Genomic DNA, 17268 nt, shown 5'->3' on the forward strand with positions numbered 1-17268 from the left:
GTTGGCTTATGAGAAGCGAACCAGCAGGTGGCGTAGTGGTTACAGCTGTCACTGTGCACTTAAAGGTCCTAGGTTTGAAACCCTAGTTCCTGCTACAGTACTCTTGATCAAGGTTCTTACCCTGAACTAACACAGTAAGAATTAATCAGCTCTATGAATGGGTAAATCACTGTAAGTCACTTGGAGTACAAAGCTAACATTGTCAGCTATTTTGGAGGGAAAAGGGTCTCAGGAATAACAGCAACAATAAATGCAATAGTGAAGTGAGTCAGAGTTAAGAGTGTGGACTACCTGAAATATCGATGTAGAGGCCATCCCCACACACACACACACACACACACACACACACACACACACACACACACACACACACACACACACGGCTTTCTCAATAAAGAGCCGCCACTTTTATAGCTGTTATGGCGGCATATACATAGATTGCCTTCCAACTGGTTTATGACAGAACATTATCACCAAAACAGCCCACGTAATTACGGTCAATTATGGGTCTCGGTTAAATAAACGCACACTTGTTTGGCAGCTGGTAAATGGAAGGTGCCGCTTCCATTAAACGGAGAGCGCAAAGGCTATAGCTTTTACAGTGAGAGGTGACCGCAAGGTTTCTCCGCTAATGCGACGTTTGGCTCGAGCCCACGGTGCTCGCGGGCCTTGGATGAATGCTGGGCAGGGAGATGCTCTGGGAAGCGGCGCGTGTGTGTCAGAGCCCTTCTCCAGCTGGACGTTCTGCTATTGGAAGAGATTCCTCGCTTGGTCTGTGTTTGGTGACTGTGGGGGGGGGCATCAAATGCAGGAGCTCCATATCCTCCCAAGACCATGCAAAAAGTAAAAACGGTTTCTGGATGTTTTCTTTTTTTTTTTTTTTAAATTTCTAGGAAGGGGTTCAAGCTCCACCTCCAAACATTTGGTATCACTTAAAAGCATAGAATGTCCTCTATAAGGTCCCTTAGGACTCTGCAGCGTTGCATGTACAGTTTGGGAGAAAACTGGAAAAACCAGTGTCTGCTACAGTGAATAAAAATGAATGGTTGGGTCTTCGGACAATATGGACAGTAAGAAACACGTGAGAGTCAATTTAGTCATGATGAGATCAAGGTTTTGAAGACTTCTGCTCAGCTAATGAAGCAGCTGCTGATTCCAACCCATATGAGCTGGAAATGTTGGCATACAGTAGCTACACAAATGCGCTGCATTGACAGTGCTTGATGTTTTAAAATGTTACTCAGTCACACACTAATGGAACCCACCTTATATAGCGAGGTTTCGCTATCACAGAGGCTTGTTGGGTCCTTCTGATGTGGATAAGGAAACCAATGTGCTCGGTCAACACCTTTACCATCTGGTGTGTTCAAACATGTTCTCAAAAGGAGCCCTGCTGTAGAACCTTAAATGAAGCATTATGTGAATGAGACAATTACATACTATAATGCAGCTATTAGTACTATCACCTTGACTCAAAGGATGTGAATCCCACCTCTTGCTGTAGACCCCTACCCTCAACACACATACTGGCTGAAACAACTCGTCCTGGGGTCACGGCGAACCGGAGCCTAACCCAGCAATACAGGCTACAAGGCTAGCAGGGGAGGGGACACAACCAGGACAGGACACCAATCCATTGCAAGGCACTCCAAGCAGGACTCGAACCCCAGACCCACCTGAGAGCAGGACCCAGGCAAACCCACTGTGCCACCACACCCCCTTATCCTAAAGGATGCAGCAAATTTGACCATGTTGTATGAGTAAGGAAAAATAAGCTGTAGTTATTGTCCAAGCCTAACGCTATAAGCTGCTTTGGACAAAGTTGTCATAAAAAGATGATTAATCTTCTGCCCAGTTGAGGTACATAAAGGAAAAAAAAATGCATGGAGGTCACCTGATGAAATAGCAACGAAAAAGGAATAATAAAGCCAAAGTATGAGTTCCGACGAGCAGCCGCAAAATCAATTCAGATGAAGCCTAATGGCAGTGCACCTTTCTTTACCACATTTGCCAACCCTTTCTAAGGGTCCACAGTCCAGACAGCAATTGCTGAAGCCCTGTTCAATGTGGAGTCCACACACCTCACAGTAAATGTGATGATGTTAAGCACTTCCATTAATTCCTGTACTACATATTAACATCAAGGACCTAATAAGGAATAGGGTCACCCTTTACCTTCAGTAGAGCTTCAGTCCATCTTTAGATGCTGTCAAATAAGTCTCGAACAGTATTAAGAGGATTCTACACCATTCTTCAAAAAGAAAAGCCTCCAGCTCTTTGAGGGACAGAAGTGAAAACCTGCTTCTCATTATTCTGCCTTCCAGAACTTTCCATAAGTTGAATGACATTCAGGTCTGGTGATGAGGAAAACCACAAAAAGCATTAGACGACAACTTCATTGTGATGTTCATAACACCAACATCATCCAAGAACATGAAACCAAGTGAGGGAACAGCATTTGCACTGTAGGGTGCACTTGGGCCTGTAAAACAGCCTCATATTCCTTGTCATTGCACAACCACGGAAAGACATCATTGGCCCTAATGAGTCACCTATTTGGTGACTCTTTGGACCTCTACTGGTTGCCTCATGTTGCTTGGAAAAGGCACAAATTAAGGTGCTAATTGTCAGAGCTCTTTTATAGCTAACACAAACTGCTAATTGGCAATCAACCCTAATACGACTCACCTCTGCAACTGTGCTTGTAATTGAGATTTTATTACTTCAGCTAAACTCCTGTCTCGTGTGGTGTTTCCCTTATTTTGTCCACCCCCTCTACGTGAGCTGTAAGCATGTTGTACTGGGTCAGCGTTTCGCAAATATCTATTTACACAGTCGTCCCCTTACGTTATGAGAGCAGGTTAGGAACCTTTGTTGGTGTAAAGACAGTCAATATCAACCTGAATGCAGCATTCAGCCTTGGATTTTAAGACAATTCCGGAATCTCGAGTGGGAGGCCCGTCCGAATCGATCGCTCGATTCCTTGCATAACGCGTATCAATGCTCGACTGGTATCCATGGCAACGGTACAACAACCCGACTTTTGAACACGGCTTATTCCGCACTGCTCTTTGTTCAGGTGTTATGAAAACACTCTAACCGGGGGAAAACGTTTCACAACACACAGAAATTAAAACGTAAACCCGTAGCATTGGCCGAGTGTGAGGTTATAGTGAAGTTATTGACAAAATAATATTTTGGGAAGAATACACACACACATTTTCAGAACCGCTTGTCCCATACGGGGTCACGGGGAGCCGGAGCCTACCCGGCAACACAGGGCTTAAGGCCGGAGGGGGAGGGGACACACCCAGGACGGGACGCCAGTCCGTCGCAAGGCACCCCAAGCAGGACTCGAACCCCAGACCCACCGGAGAGGAGGACTGTGGTCCAACCCAATGCGCCACCGCACCCCCTTTGGGAAGAATACTTCTGGCCATATTTTCACGCTGGAAACATATCCAAGCTCCCTCTTCCATATGCTGTGTCCACGAGTCCCTGTATCAGAGTAGGGACTGCAGGCGGTATGGCAAAGACACAGTCCATATTTTATCCACACACTGCTTTTCCGTTCTTCTCCAGGAGTTTTAAATCATGGACCAGATACTGAAACTAAGAAAGAACAAACAAAAGAAATGTGTGGAGACAGTAAGTAAGTGAATTTAATGAGAGGGAAATAAAAGAGAAGCTCGTAGAGAAAGCAGAGGAGCTGTAAATACGGGGCGGTCGCACGTTCCTCCGGTCGACACGGCGCCAAAGGTCACCTCATTTGAATTGCAAACTGAGTGTCACCCACTGCCTTGGAGAGCTAAACAGGTAGCCTAGTGCCGCATGCTAATGCCTTGCAGCGTGACAACCTCCAGGACTCATATCGCTGCTTTACCATGGTAAACTGGGAGCACCTGGTACTGAAGAGATCAAGCAGAGAGATATATTTTCCTTGATCATTCATCACTCGTAATTTTACCCCTAAACAGGTGGACATTTAGCCAGGGCTATGACAGCAGGACCCTACCTTGGATGAGAATTAGGGTCTGAACCACAAGGACAGGTGGTAGCAGAGTAGTTGAAACTACTGTTCTCAACCAAGCGGTTATAGGTTCAAATCCCACCTCCAGCTATAGTATCCTTAAGTAATGCACTTTCCTTAGAATAGCTCCCATAAAGTTACTCAGCTGTATAAATGGTAAATAATTCTACCTCTAGAACATAAGTTCATATCCTTGACTCTACAATAACTGACGTGCAGATGCACAAAGTAATATTTTCAACATTGTGCTATATTAAAATTAAAACATTCAAAATCACAGAAAAGAAAAACTCTGTCTCCACAAACTCCTGTTCAAACCCAGGGTCGACTGATTTGTCCAGTAAACACACACAACGTTCATCATCTAGGTATAGATCACCAACCCTCAGCAACACCAGAAACACTGTGGAAGTGAGCTGAACCAAGACACACATTGTCTGAAACCACTTATCCCAAGCAGGGTCACAGCAAACCGGAGCCAAACCCAGCAACACAGGGTGCAAGGCTGGAGGGAGAGGGGACACACCCAGGATGGGACGCCAGTCCGCTGCAAGTCATGTCAGGCAGGACTTGAACCCCAGACCCACCAAACCGTGGAACCCAGCCAAGCCCGCTGAACCGCCGCGCCCCCCATGAACCCAGATACATACACACACACATCTTCAGAACCGCATGTCCCTTACGGGGTCACGGGGAACCGGAGCCTACCCGGTAACACAGGGCGTAAGGCCGGAGGGGGAAGGGGACACACCCAGGACGGGACGCCAGTCCACCGCAAGGCACCCCAAGCGGGACTTGAACCCCAGACCCACCGGAGAGCAGGACTGCGGTCCAACCCACTGCGCCACCGCACCCCCTGAACCCAGATAATCATACGTTACTATTGTGCTTGAGTGCTCTTTACTGCCATCTATTGGCTCGGTGGGGTACCACAGGTCTCATTTGCTCTAGTACGGACAGCAATTTGAGAAAATTAGATAAACAACAAATAAATAAACAGGAAAATGTTTAGTATCTCTGAAGTTTTTTAACTGCTACCAGTAGGAGCTGGTGTATATCTGCGCCGTACATCGAAGGAGGTTCTTACTAGCAGCAGCATGCGAATGCCAGGGACCCAACCGCAGATACAGCAGATAGTCTTGTGAAATGTGTGATCGAGGCCACCAACGTCCTTAATCTGTCCCCCGTCCTCCTGACCCGCTGCTGGTGAGTCCGAGACCCTCGGTCTGATCGACGTTCTTTTCCACCGTGTTTTCTTCGCTGCATCGATCTGCAATCCACTCAGAGCTGATGTCCTGGGAGCTCTCTCTCATATTTCTCGCAGAAACCCCCCAGAGTGGGTCGATGGCTGCCAGCTTGAGGGAGGCTTTTGGATTTTCTCTCAGCGTTGCTTTCCAATTTGACTTGGGCACCAGGCATGCAGGTGAGCCGGTCCTACCCACTCCTTTCGAACGGTCCGGGCCGCTCCAGTCTCCACGGTAATCCCACGTGGCCTCTGTCCCCTTCCCCCCTTTCAGCTGCTGAAAAGCCCTGGAATGCACTGAGCCTGCTCTACCTTGGGTCCTGTCTTGTTCATTTCCGTCAACCCTTCCTCGCACGTCCCTACCTAACACACGCACACACACAAAGGCTGATCATGTGTAATATTTTGCTTATCACTCACTGCTCATCTTAATAAAATACCTCTTCTACCGCGTCTGTCCCTCTTAAACAAAAATCGCTATCGCCGCACGTAATCAATAGTTCACTCAACTGATCTTCAGTGTTCTCCCGCACTGCCTGCTCATCAACACACACATTTAATTGTCCTGCATGGATGTGTGGGCGGCCTGCTTCGCAAAACCGCCATGACCGCTGCTTCCGCAGGAGGAACCCTCTCGCCCCATCTTCCCAAACATGTTTTGGTTCATGTCCTGCTTGCCTACCCCCGACCCCCCCGGGCACCGGAGAGACCAAACCCCGTTTTCTTGTCCCAAGTTCAGCAGTAGGTGCAGATCTGCAGCCACGATTCCTGCGGAGAACGCCGTTTGCTCATTTTCTTTCTGCACATATGACACATTTCTGCCGGCTTGTTTTGACTCAGAAGAGGCGTAGCAGAGAAAATCATCACAGGTAGATGTCGCTGAGTTTCTGGACAACTTCCAGCGTGCTTTAATCCCACGATCCACGGGCAGCCAGTCATCTCGGCTGCAGATGGCTCCATTTGGAAATGACACTTTCAAGTGGAGAAGGAGAGCTGATTTATATCCCTCGGGGGTGGAGTGGGGGCGGCAGCCATAGGAGTGATTCATAAAAGATGCTGCCGTATCTTGCCTGCCGGGTCCCTCCCTCCCCAGCGGTGGCTTGTTGGATCAACCTCCAAAATTTATGGTCTGACTTGCATCACGATAACATGCTGCGTAAGGCTCATATTGGGAATTATATTCACAGTCGGCATGAAAATGCCAAGATGTAAAAAATAAAGCATGAAATGATCCATGAATTACCATGAATTACCATGTTTTTGTCTCAGGCAAACTTTGTAAATCCCTAAAAAAACTCACAAACGGCTTCTGTAGCTCTATGTTGTAAATTGCTATTCTAAAAATCATAACATAAATGTAATTTTCGTATGTAATTGGCCTTTTCATATTTGTCTAAAATCCCTTCTATGCAAATGACAAGGGGTCACTGTCACTCATGGTCTTCAAAACGTTCATGTAATGAAATATGCATAAGTAAAAGAAGCGAGCTATCACTCATATTATTCCAAAATCATATTTTTTTCAGATGCAATGTGTCAGTTATGCACCACTGGTTGCAGGAGCTGAGAAAAGGGGTGTGGCCTCTGTGCAGCCTCTGTATCTCAGTGAACCAAATCGCCCTTAAAATGGGACCAGTCCCTGTGTGGGATAAATGGGTCCAGACCTCAGCAGCAAGAGATGAGCTCCCCGGGATGAAGATCATTTCACTCAGAGCAGGATTAAGTTGTCCATTTTGACCTCCGGATCACTTTTTTCCAGGATGCTTTTAAAGGGGCCATGCCCATTTTTTACTCACCTGTATTTATCAGACTCCCTTGTATCTTACACTGTCAGATGACTAACTTTCGACTGATTTGCCCATTTATAGCACTGGCTAATTTTTACTGTTCCAGTTCAGGGTAAGTAGATAAGTACCTTGGTTAAAGGTACTAAAATATGGGGATTCCAACGCTGGACTTTCAGATAACAATGGCACAGCCCTAACCGCTGCACCACCTGCTGATACCTTTCCGTGTTTCCCTTTTTTTGTGAAATAACCTTGATTTTAGGGAAACGCTCAGTCTGAGATACCATCATCGCGCCCACGTGGACGTCTCTTTGCTGGAGACGCGCTGACATTTATTCCGCTTTGTCTCGTACATCTGTCCCTGCTTGCATGTTGTCATGTTTGCCGACGCATTTAGAGAAACGCAGTGTACCTCCCCGGCGTCCCTGCAAAGTCTGCCAAAGAGACATTTAAACTCGGCGCAAACTCGATTGCTGCCTCGACACTCTTGCCAACAAAGATTCTTCTGCTGGCTTCTGCGAACGCTGTTTACACTGAGCGACTTGGGCTGCTCTGGCTGCCCGAGGAGTGGATTTTACACCCTCTGCCAGGTCGCTGAGGAACATCTCTCTCCTTGCCTGTCGTTTTTTTTGAACCCGTCCTCCTAAATTTTATTATTTTTCCACATATGAGCTTTTTCACTTGGCCAGGATAACTGGTGTGTCCAGCCTATCAAGGTCATTGTCAAGGTCAAAGGTTCCAAACTGCCCCCTTTCTTACCAACACCCTCCGCCTTCTATCTGAACTCATCCGTTTTTTATCAAACCCCACCCCTTTCTCACTAAACGTCCCTTCTTGCCCAAACCCTTTTTTAATAGTAAGCTCCTCCCCTTATTTACAAACCCCTCCCCCTTCTTATTAAATGTTCCTTTTCTGGTGGAGAACCTCCACTTTTCAACAAATCACACCCTTTTATTATCAAATCTGCTCCCCCCCCCTTTTTTTTTTTTTTTTTACTAAACTCACCCCCTTTTTTACAAACGCCTTCCTTTTCTTACAAAACACTCCTCTTTCTTACCAGCTCCCCTCATTTCTTACGAAGCCGCTCCCCCCTTTTTACCAAGCTCCTCCCCTTCATTTTCAGCCCTAACGATAACATCTCTGGCTGTTTATAACAAGCGGCTGCCTTCCTCTGGTCACCAGTCCTGCACTCGCAATATGTTACACCCGCAGGCCAAATATGGCTCTTGATTCGCAGCACCAGTTCAGGGAAAAAAAAAAAAAAACCTGAGTGTCTAAAGGGCTGAAAAACAACATACCTCCCGTGAGGAACAGGACCGGCAATCTGAGCTCCCTTGCCCAAAACTGAGACCCACTTAAGGGCTCAGGTACACCAGTCCTCAGTTAAGTGGGAGACCTTGATATGGACAGTGAGGGTTGGTTGGGGTTGGGGTTGGGGTTGGGGTTGGGGTTGGGGTTGGGGGGGCGTGATGGCACCAACTGCTCATAAACAAGACAAGGAGCACAGGCAAAAACGTCATTTCAAATCCATTTTCTCACTGCAGTCTTGGCATAATGAGCTGAACAGACTGTCGCATCCCGGTGCCGGCACAGTGTGGGGTCCAGAGGTCCGCAAAAAAGATTTTTTTTCCTCTCCTCCACTTCACATCCTGTGCATCATCTTTTCATTTAATTAACCCATGTCAGTTAAGTAATTGAATATTTACACATATTTTTTTAGTTGGACAAAAAAAACCCCTAATGAATTATTCAAGAAAAAAGAAAGTACATTTACAAAGTTGAAGTTTTTTCTCAAAAACCGGTAATCACCATGATTTCAAATTTAATGGTATAATTAGCCTCACATGGTAATTCGAATCTGGAGCTGCCACTTGCAGTCTCCAAGCGACAGGAGCTGCATCGCATTCGCTGGGTGAGGTGAAACGGTGTGTGGTTTCTTACAATGCATTTGTCGAACACACTGGACCAGTAGGTGGCGGAGCCGCTAAGGACCCGGGAACGCATGAACTACAAACGGATGAGACTGTAAACTTTTTTATTTGCCTTGACTACAGATGACAAATATTGTAACACTTGTGTGGGAGGCTTTTTCCAGCAGCTGAATATGTGTGATGCTCACTGGGCTGAAATGTCTGTTCTACTCTTTGTGTGTCTTGGGCGCACGACTCTCCGCTGGGGGTGGCTTGAGTGCATCTGATCCCTTAATCTCTCCTCGGTGAAGAATTGTGTTGCACCTTTATGTGATTTCTCCCCCCCCCCTCTCCTGCCCAAGTTCAGCTTTTATTTAGTTTTCTAGGCACATTAAGTTTCCGAGTTGCAGTTTAGTTCGGCTACAGTAAATAAAAACTTCACAATACGACCAGTAGCGTGTGATACTAGCCGTGGTGCCGCATGACAGCTGTCCTTATGATGTCTTCACAGGTCATATAGCGCACTTAGACACGCTTGTCCCATGCTTTGCGACATCTTACGGCAGCTAATATATTTACATTTATTTAGCAGACGCTTTTGTCCAAAACGACTTCCAATGAACTCTCTCTAGTGTCATCAGCCCACACACCTTATTCACCAAGGTGACTTATACTGCTAGATACACTGGGTCACTCATCCATACATCAGTGAAACACACTCTCACTGTGGGAAGAAACCAGAGCACCAGGAGGAAACCCACACAGGCACGGGTGGAACATACAAACTCCACACAGACTGAGCGAGGATCAAACCCACATCCTCTCGCACCACACAGGCGCTGTGAGACAGGAGGGCTACTCGCTGCGCCACTGGGATATTATATTATCCAGTGTCTTACCGTCATTAAGGATTATCATCGTATTTATTAACATCACATAAGACTGTAATTGTCCAGTGTCATATGATTACATCATTAAAGATTTTCACCATATTTATTAATATCATACACAATATCCTCATATGGATTAATATCCTATGCATATCATCATATGGTTTAATTATCATATGTATCACTATCACTAAGGACAATCATCATATTTATTAATGTCATAGGGAATATACACACACACACACACATTTTCAGAACCGCTTGTCCCTTACAGGGTCACGGGGAACCGGAGCCTACCCGGCAACACAGGGCGTAAGGCCAGAGGGGGAAGGGGACACACCCAGGACGGGACGCCAGTCCGTCACAAGGTACCCCAAGCGGGACTCGAACCCCAGACCCACCGGAGAGTAGGACTGCGGTCCAACCCACTGCGCCACCGCACCCCTATAGGGAATATAATCATGCACATTATAATCATTTGCATTACTTTTACATGCATTACCATTTTATGGATTCTTATCATATGCATATCATCATATGGATTATTACCATATGTATCTCCATCATTAAGGACAATCATCATATTTATTAATATCTTAGGGGCTTTCATCATATGAATCATTATCATTAGCATTACCATCACATCCATTATGATATAGATTATTATCATATGCACTACAAGAGCTGATCCATGCAGTCTTTACCTGGTTTGACATGTTCATGAAGATCATGTCATTTTTTTGCGGTTGAAGTTTGCAGTAATTCTTGCTGTTAAGACATTACACCCATTACACTGTATAACTCAAGTGTTATCAGTTTTTCTTATAAAAAGGAATGGCAAAAGATGCTCAGCAAATTTTAGATATTATCTGCAAGAACTTAAAGACATGCTTAGATCGCTCTTGTATTATATAACCCTGTAGAAGAGTGAATTATGATGTATGGCAATCACCTGACTACACCTGAAGACATGGCAACTTCATGGAAGAGTCCCTCGCCCTTCAACCCCCCCCACCCCCCCCATGCATCTACAATTCCGAATTAACAGTGTGGATTCACTTCAAGTGACACAGCCTCCATAACTGATGTGGAAACAGTGTGAAGAACAAGTGTTCTTAAACCTGAATAAGTAGCTGTGCAGGATTTAAAAATTGTTTAAATATAAGAATGGGAGCAAATTAGATGCAAAAACCAGATGTCAGAGTACAGATGTCAGAGTCAGTGACATATGTGATCTTGTGTGTTTGGTTTAGTCACATTGCTGATAAATAAACTAATCAATAAATCAGTAAACTGAGATGTTCTTGTATCGCGTTCATGCCCTTTGTTTCTGGGATAGGCTCTGGAGCACCGCGACCCTGGAAATGTTGTTACTGACAATGGATGGATGAATGAATAACTGAGTCAAATAGTATACTCTGACATCTTCTCCAAACTCTTCACAGATGGATTGCAAGGATTGGGTTCCATGTGGTTTATGGTGTGTTCTGTATGTCAATGGAGGTGGTGTCCTGAGGGACGTCCATCACTGCTGAAATCCTCCTCATCAGCCTCATTGAGTTTCCAGTAACCCACAAAGGCAAAGGGGCCCTCAGAAACTTCTAGATACTCACTTCAAGGCTTACTGTGTTCAATAATGTTAAAATAACAGGAGAGTTGAGTACCAGCTGAGGCCAAAGATGAAGGACGGGTGGGAAACTCAGTGAAAGATATCTTGCAACATGGTTTAGCAGGGCAACAACAGATGTGGAATGAACCCAAAGTCAACCCAGAATGAATCAGTGAGGACCCAATGAGGTCCAACAAGGACCCAGAGAAGACCCAAAGAGCTCAAGAAGAATTATGATAACCCAAAGGGCTTTAAAAATCTGAAACCATAACCAAAGGCCAAACAAGCACAGTTTAGAGCTCTGATTCATAAAGATATATAACTTACACTATCAATTTACTGTTGATTAATTGCTGAGTTTATTTTTTTCTGGGGGGGGTGCGGTGGCGCAGTGGGTTGGACCACAGTCCTGCTGTCCGGTGGGTCTGGGGTTCGAGTCCCGCTTGGGGTACCTTGCGACGGACTGGCGTCCCGTCCTGGGTGTGTCCCCTCCCCCTCCGGCCTTACGCCCTGTGTTGCCGGGTAGGCTCCGGTTCCCCGTGACCCCATATGGGACAAGCGGCTCTGAAGATGTGTGTGTGTGTGTATTTTTTTCTGTTGATATTGTTAAATATTGTAGCCATTATATAAAAATGAACATATGTGTTGCATAATTGACATCCCATTTTTCTGGGACAAGTTTCCCCTGCAGTGGGCGTCGATATGATTCATTTTTGTGTCAGAAAGTTTCTGAGCACCGCAGCGCGATGCCAGAACCTCAGGTGGCGTACACACAGCAGAGATCCAATAGCCAATCAGAGGAGGCCATGAAACACTCTTCCATTTAACTACCTGTCGGCCACATCACGGAATGCTAAGCGCGCTTATGGCCACGGCCCATGCGTTGGTTTGCATTACATCCCCGTCCCCAGGCCTAATTGGTCCAATTAGTTATTAATTCTGTACTTTTATACCAGCTTTTCTCAAAAATCACTAGAGCAAAATACAGTATTCATTTGGTGTGGGGCAAAGGGAGGCTCAACCATCCAATGTACTTCATCATGTAAAAGAACTTATCCAAAATATCACATTGGTTGAACTAATTATGTAATTACGATGAACAAAACGTGCATGCAAATGCCCCACCATGGACTGAGGATCTAGGAGTGCATCTGTGGACACCCAACTCGATTTCGTCCGTCCGAACCACTCGCCCCACACGGGGCATGGGGAACCGGAGCCTAACGCGGCACACAGGGCGTAAGGCCAGAGGGGGAGGGGACACACCCAGGACGGGACGCCAGTCCATCGCAAGGTACCCCAAGCGGGACTCGAACCCCAAACCCACTGAAGAGCAGGACCCAGACCAACCCACTGCGCCACCGCACCCCCTACCCAACTCGATTAGCATATTGAAAAAAAAAATACTTGGATTCATAAATATGACTCCCTCCATTTTGGCCTTGTACCCTCCTGGCTGTGAAGCACGGGAGAATTCCCTACAAAGGGGGCATAGTCGACAGAAACAGAAAGCATCGATTCCACAGGTAGGAGGAACACCGCTCACGTCCAGCCCGCTCCGACAGATGTGTATGACGCGCCAAGGACACGCAGCCCCAGACGATTTCGCCCGGTAAAAATAACACTCATTTGTGTCAAGTAACGAGACAAGGCCTGAAATGTTTCTCAATGAGCTCGGTTAATTAAATTTTCGTCTCCTCAAAATGCTGATTTATTTGGATCCATTAGTGCTGATGAACCAATCTGATATCGGAGGCTGAGTGCAGATTCCGTTCTTTTTCTTCCTTTCATTCCGCTTCCCCGGCGGAACCCTAAAGCCGGTGTTTGAATTCCGTGGGAATTGAGCGTTCTCACACTTGTGGGTATCAAAATCAAAATCTGTTGGAGGAATCCATGACAAGAGCAGCTAATTGAACACACACACCGCTACATGATGAATAACCAACCAGGAAGTGAAGCTGTAGCACATGATGGGTTGTGGATTCACTCGTGGTTTGTTGGGCCTTTGTTTTTGATGACATCCTCATTGTCTGGTCACAGTGGCTTCATTTTGCAATGTCCATTTCATGAACCATCAATCATGGACCCAGTGATTGACCCCTTATTGCCTTATTGACGGTTTAATGTCTATGGACATGAGGCTTCACATGAGGATCACACGTTCGGATGGCCATTACATGTGTGATGCCCATGGGACAATGGCTTTGTGGTGTTTCAACTGATTCATGATCAATACCATCATTATGTTTCCTGGCACAAGGGCTCAAACCCATTAGATTGTTATCAATAAAGACATTACAGCCACCAGTGCTGTGATGCTGGAGAACATTTCTAAGGACTCCATGGACAGAGAGAAAAACAAACAGGGACACCCGATCAGATCAATCCAGAACTCTTACTGGAACCACAAGTGATGGTTTAAATGAGGTTACCATATTTTGGACACATCATGAGAACGCTGGCTATTCTCAAAAAGACAATAGTGGTTGGAAAAGTTGGAGGAGAAAGAAAGAGAGGATGGATGGACTCAACCATTGTGACAATAGACACATGACATTTAAAACTAAGAACACAATTGGAGGAGAAAACTTTCTGGAGGACCTCCATGTATGCTGTCAACAATAGCTGACGTCAAGTCAACAGCACCTGACAACAATACTGGTATTTCAGACAAAATTACTGATTTCTTCTGGATTTGTAACACAACTTTTGTCAACTTTTTGCTAAACCTCAACTTTTTATTTTAGCGCACTGACCAACATATAGTTATGCAACCTCCACACAACCGAGGCATCTGTGACCTATTGAACCTCCTCTGAATTTCCCAGATGGTTTGAGCACCTTTAAGTCATCAGCCCAAAAAACTTAAGAAAGCGTCCAAGAATTGACTCAGAAAAATGTTGCCATGTGTATCCACGTAGACCGGCATCCTCTTGGGTGTGGACATCACAAGGTAAACAACTTGCAGAGCACGCCCCCTCAAGGGCACCAAGGAACCCGCACCGTCCCACATTTAGCCCCAAGCATTGAGTGATCCAGACAAATCGAGTCCTTTGAATCCTGCCCTGTGTAGATGAGAACCCCGCGTCCAACAGGAACATCCTCATGTGCTGTGGAGCACTAATTCAGCACCTTCCCTCCGCAAGAGAAGATAAATGGAAAGAGGGCGGGAGCTTAGCCCTCAGCCCGGTAATTTCATTTATCTTTTATCATTTTCCAAGCTTACAGTGTGCTATTGTGGCTCCTCTTCTGAAACGGGGACCATAATAAATATTGATGTCCTGCATGGTGAAGGCTGCACCCTTTGAAGAGCTTCACCAATCAATCTGCAGCGCTCTCTCGTTCCTCCGCATACATTTGCGTGTATCGGGAGACCCGACACGGGTGACTCCTGGCCACCACCCCCCCACCCCTGATGATATGTATGAGGGATTTGTGCTGGCGCTCACTTTTCGTTCTCAGTCGTCGTGAGGGGGGTAGACAGAGGAGTGTCCAGCGGGTCTCTTGGCTGTAGATGTAACTACGATGAGAGCCTGAGGGCGGGCTCTCGAACGGCAGAGAGGCGGCGACAGCGATGAAAGGATGCAGCCTGTCTGAAATGTACAATGGAGCTAAAAATAGAGCAAGTCGGCGCCGCTCGGTGCCGCTCTATTGCAAAAGGATCTTGGGATGAACTTGCCGGTGTTGCTGAACTCCCCTTTGCGCATCGGCCTGGGATCGGCGATAAGGGCGGGGCCTCCTGTTGCTGCACAACCTGTAGCTGCAGGTTCCCCCGCAGCATCCGTTGGGTCAGGGGCTAAATCGCTACGGTGGACATCTGGACCAATGCTGTGCACAGGAGAACCTTCACTGAGAACCATCAAGACCTTTAGGAATTAGTATATCTCTGCTGTGGACATCAGAACCACTTGTGAGGATGTCAGAACCCTTTTAGTGGCCATAAGAGCCTCTTCCACAGACATCAGAACAAGAACAACTGGAATCAAGACCATCAGACCCACTCTGACTACATCAGAACCAGTCCTGTGGACATTAGAACCATGGTATTTGACATAAGAACCACGAAGTTGGCATCAGAATTGTTAGAACCACTCCTCCAGCCATCAGAACCTCCAGTGAAGACATCAGAACTACTTCTGTGGACATCAGAAGCATTGCAGCTGACATCAGAATCATTAGAACCTCTACTACCCTGGACATCAGAACCACTCCAGTGGACAGCAGCATTATTGCTGTGGACCCAGTCCTGTGGGCATCAGAACCTGTCCTCTGGACTGCTGATGTTTCTGTAGGTTCTGGCAGTACTGTGACTGGATTAGGAGTTTCTAACAAGATCACTGTCAGTGACGGCAAAATAGTCGTACAACTCCGACACCCTCCCGTGTCCTCCGCATGCGCACACACACACACACGCACACACACACACACACACACACACACACACACACACACACACACCTCCACACAGTCCGATGACAACGCACAACAAAATGCCCCGTCCCCTCAGTGCCCTGTGCCAGGCGCTGCTCCAAGATAAGGTGCCATCAGATGGCCGCCCCGCAGGTCGCCTGTCCCCGAACCTACGGCAATCTGGGTCTTGCTCTCACCACCCGTCAATCCCCCCCCGCAGCAGACTGCCTCGTTTGCCAAGGCGTGCGCTTCCCATGCGCTTCCCGTGCGCTCAAAGAGTGCGAGACCCCCTCACCCACACCCACACCCCCACCCCCCCAGTGTGCTGAAGGACAGTCTCCCCAGGGTGGGATCCTTACCGTTATGGTCGCACTCAGAATTCCACGATGGTCCTCCTCATGCCGTCTTCCGACACGTTAAATCCCACAAGCCTCCGATCGGCAGAGGGAGACTGGAGGTGCCATTGAGGAGAGGAGAAGGGGAGGACCCCCCCCGTGAAAGGGCTCAGGGTTCGGCAGGGTCAGAGGACGGGCGCAGGCCGGGATATCCAGGCGTGCTGCACTGGGACAGTCCTTGTCCAGGTGCGAGCTCGCAGGCAGGAGCGGGAGCAGAAGCAGGCGCGCTGTTCGGCTCTGCTTCTCGCTCTCGCTCTCTCCTCGCTCACTCGCCCTCTCTCGCATACACACGCACACACTCACGCGCGCGCACGCACACACACTCACACAAACAGGCTGCACCTAGCTGAAAGGGGCTGAGCTATAGAGAGGGAGAGAGACAGAGAGGCGGGGGGTAGGACAGTGCAAGGTGGAGGGAGGAGCTGCGGTGCAGGGAGGGATGGAGAAGGGAAAGAGAGAGAGATGGGGGGGTACAGGGGGGTATGAGGGGGATGCTGCCTGATCGACAGAAACACAAGCAGCACAACTAATGACATCCAATTCCCACGTTTCATCATCAGTGTGCCTGCAAGAGGCTGGGGGTGGATCTGAGTGTGTGTGTGTGTGTGTGTTTCCATGAGCGAAAGGGACAGGTGGGTTTGCTTATGGAAATATAAGAATGTTTTTGTAATTATTCAATCTTCACTTGTATTAATTTATTAAATTAATTAATTAATTATTAGCCCTGTTCACCTCCTAACATCAATGAACATCATAGGTTGGGGGCCGGTTGAAACCCCCCGGGTGTCATCGTTAATGAGAGATGGGGCACATGGGATGCAAATTACTCTCACCCAGGCTCTGCATTGGGATCTGTTAATCTGGTATTGATGTTCAGGTCAATGTTTGAACATATGAAATACCTTGAAAGTTCTGTTTAAATCCATGAGGATGAGCATGAACTTTGACCCAACCAGAAATTTCATTTAACGATTGGGGGGATGAGGGTCGAGGG

The 17268-nt window shown here is 47.0% G+C and overlaps 1 protein-coding gene across 2 annotated transcripts in view; it reads right to left on the reverse strand.

Moving 5' to 3' along the window:
- The window catches only part of lingo1a (leucine rich repeat and Ig domain containing 1a), a 100711-nt gene extending 84086 nt beyond the window's left edge, over positions 1-16625 (reverse strand). For both annotated transcript variants that reach the window (XM_018765629.2, XM_018765630.2), the window contains exon 1: positions 16239-16625. The gene's annotated coding sequence lies outside the window, so the exon portion shown is untranslated. The remainder of the gene's footprint in view (positions 1-16238) is intronic.
- Between the last annotated feature and the right edge of the window lie 643 nt (positions 16626-17268).

The sequence above is a fragment of the Scleropages formosus genome, chromosome 5 (assembly GCF_900964775.1).
Source record: "Scleropages formosus chromosome 5, fSclFor1.1, whole genome shotgun sequence".
In the NCBI taxonomy this organism is placed as follows: Eukaryota; Metazoa; Chordata; class Actinopteri; order Osteoglossiformes; family Osteoglossidae; genus Scleropages; species Scleropages formosus.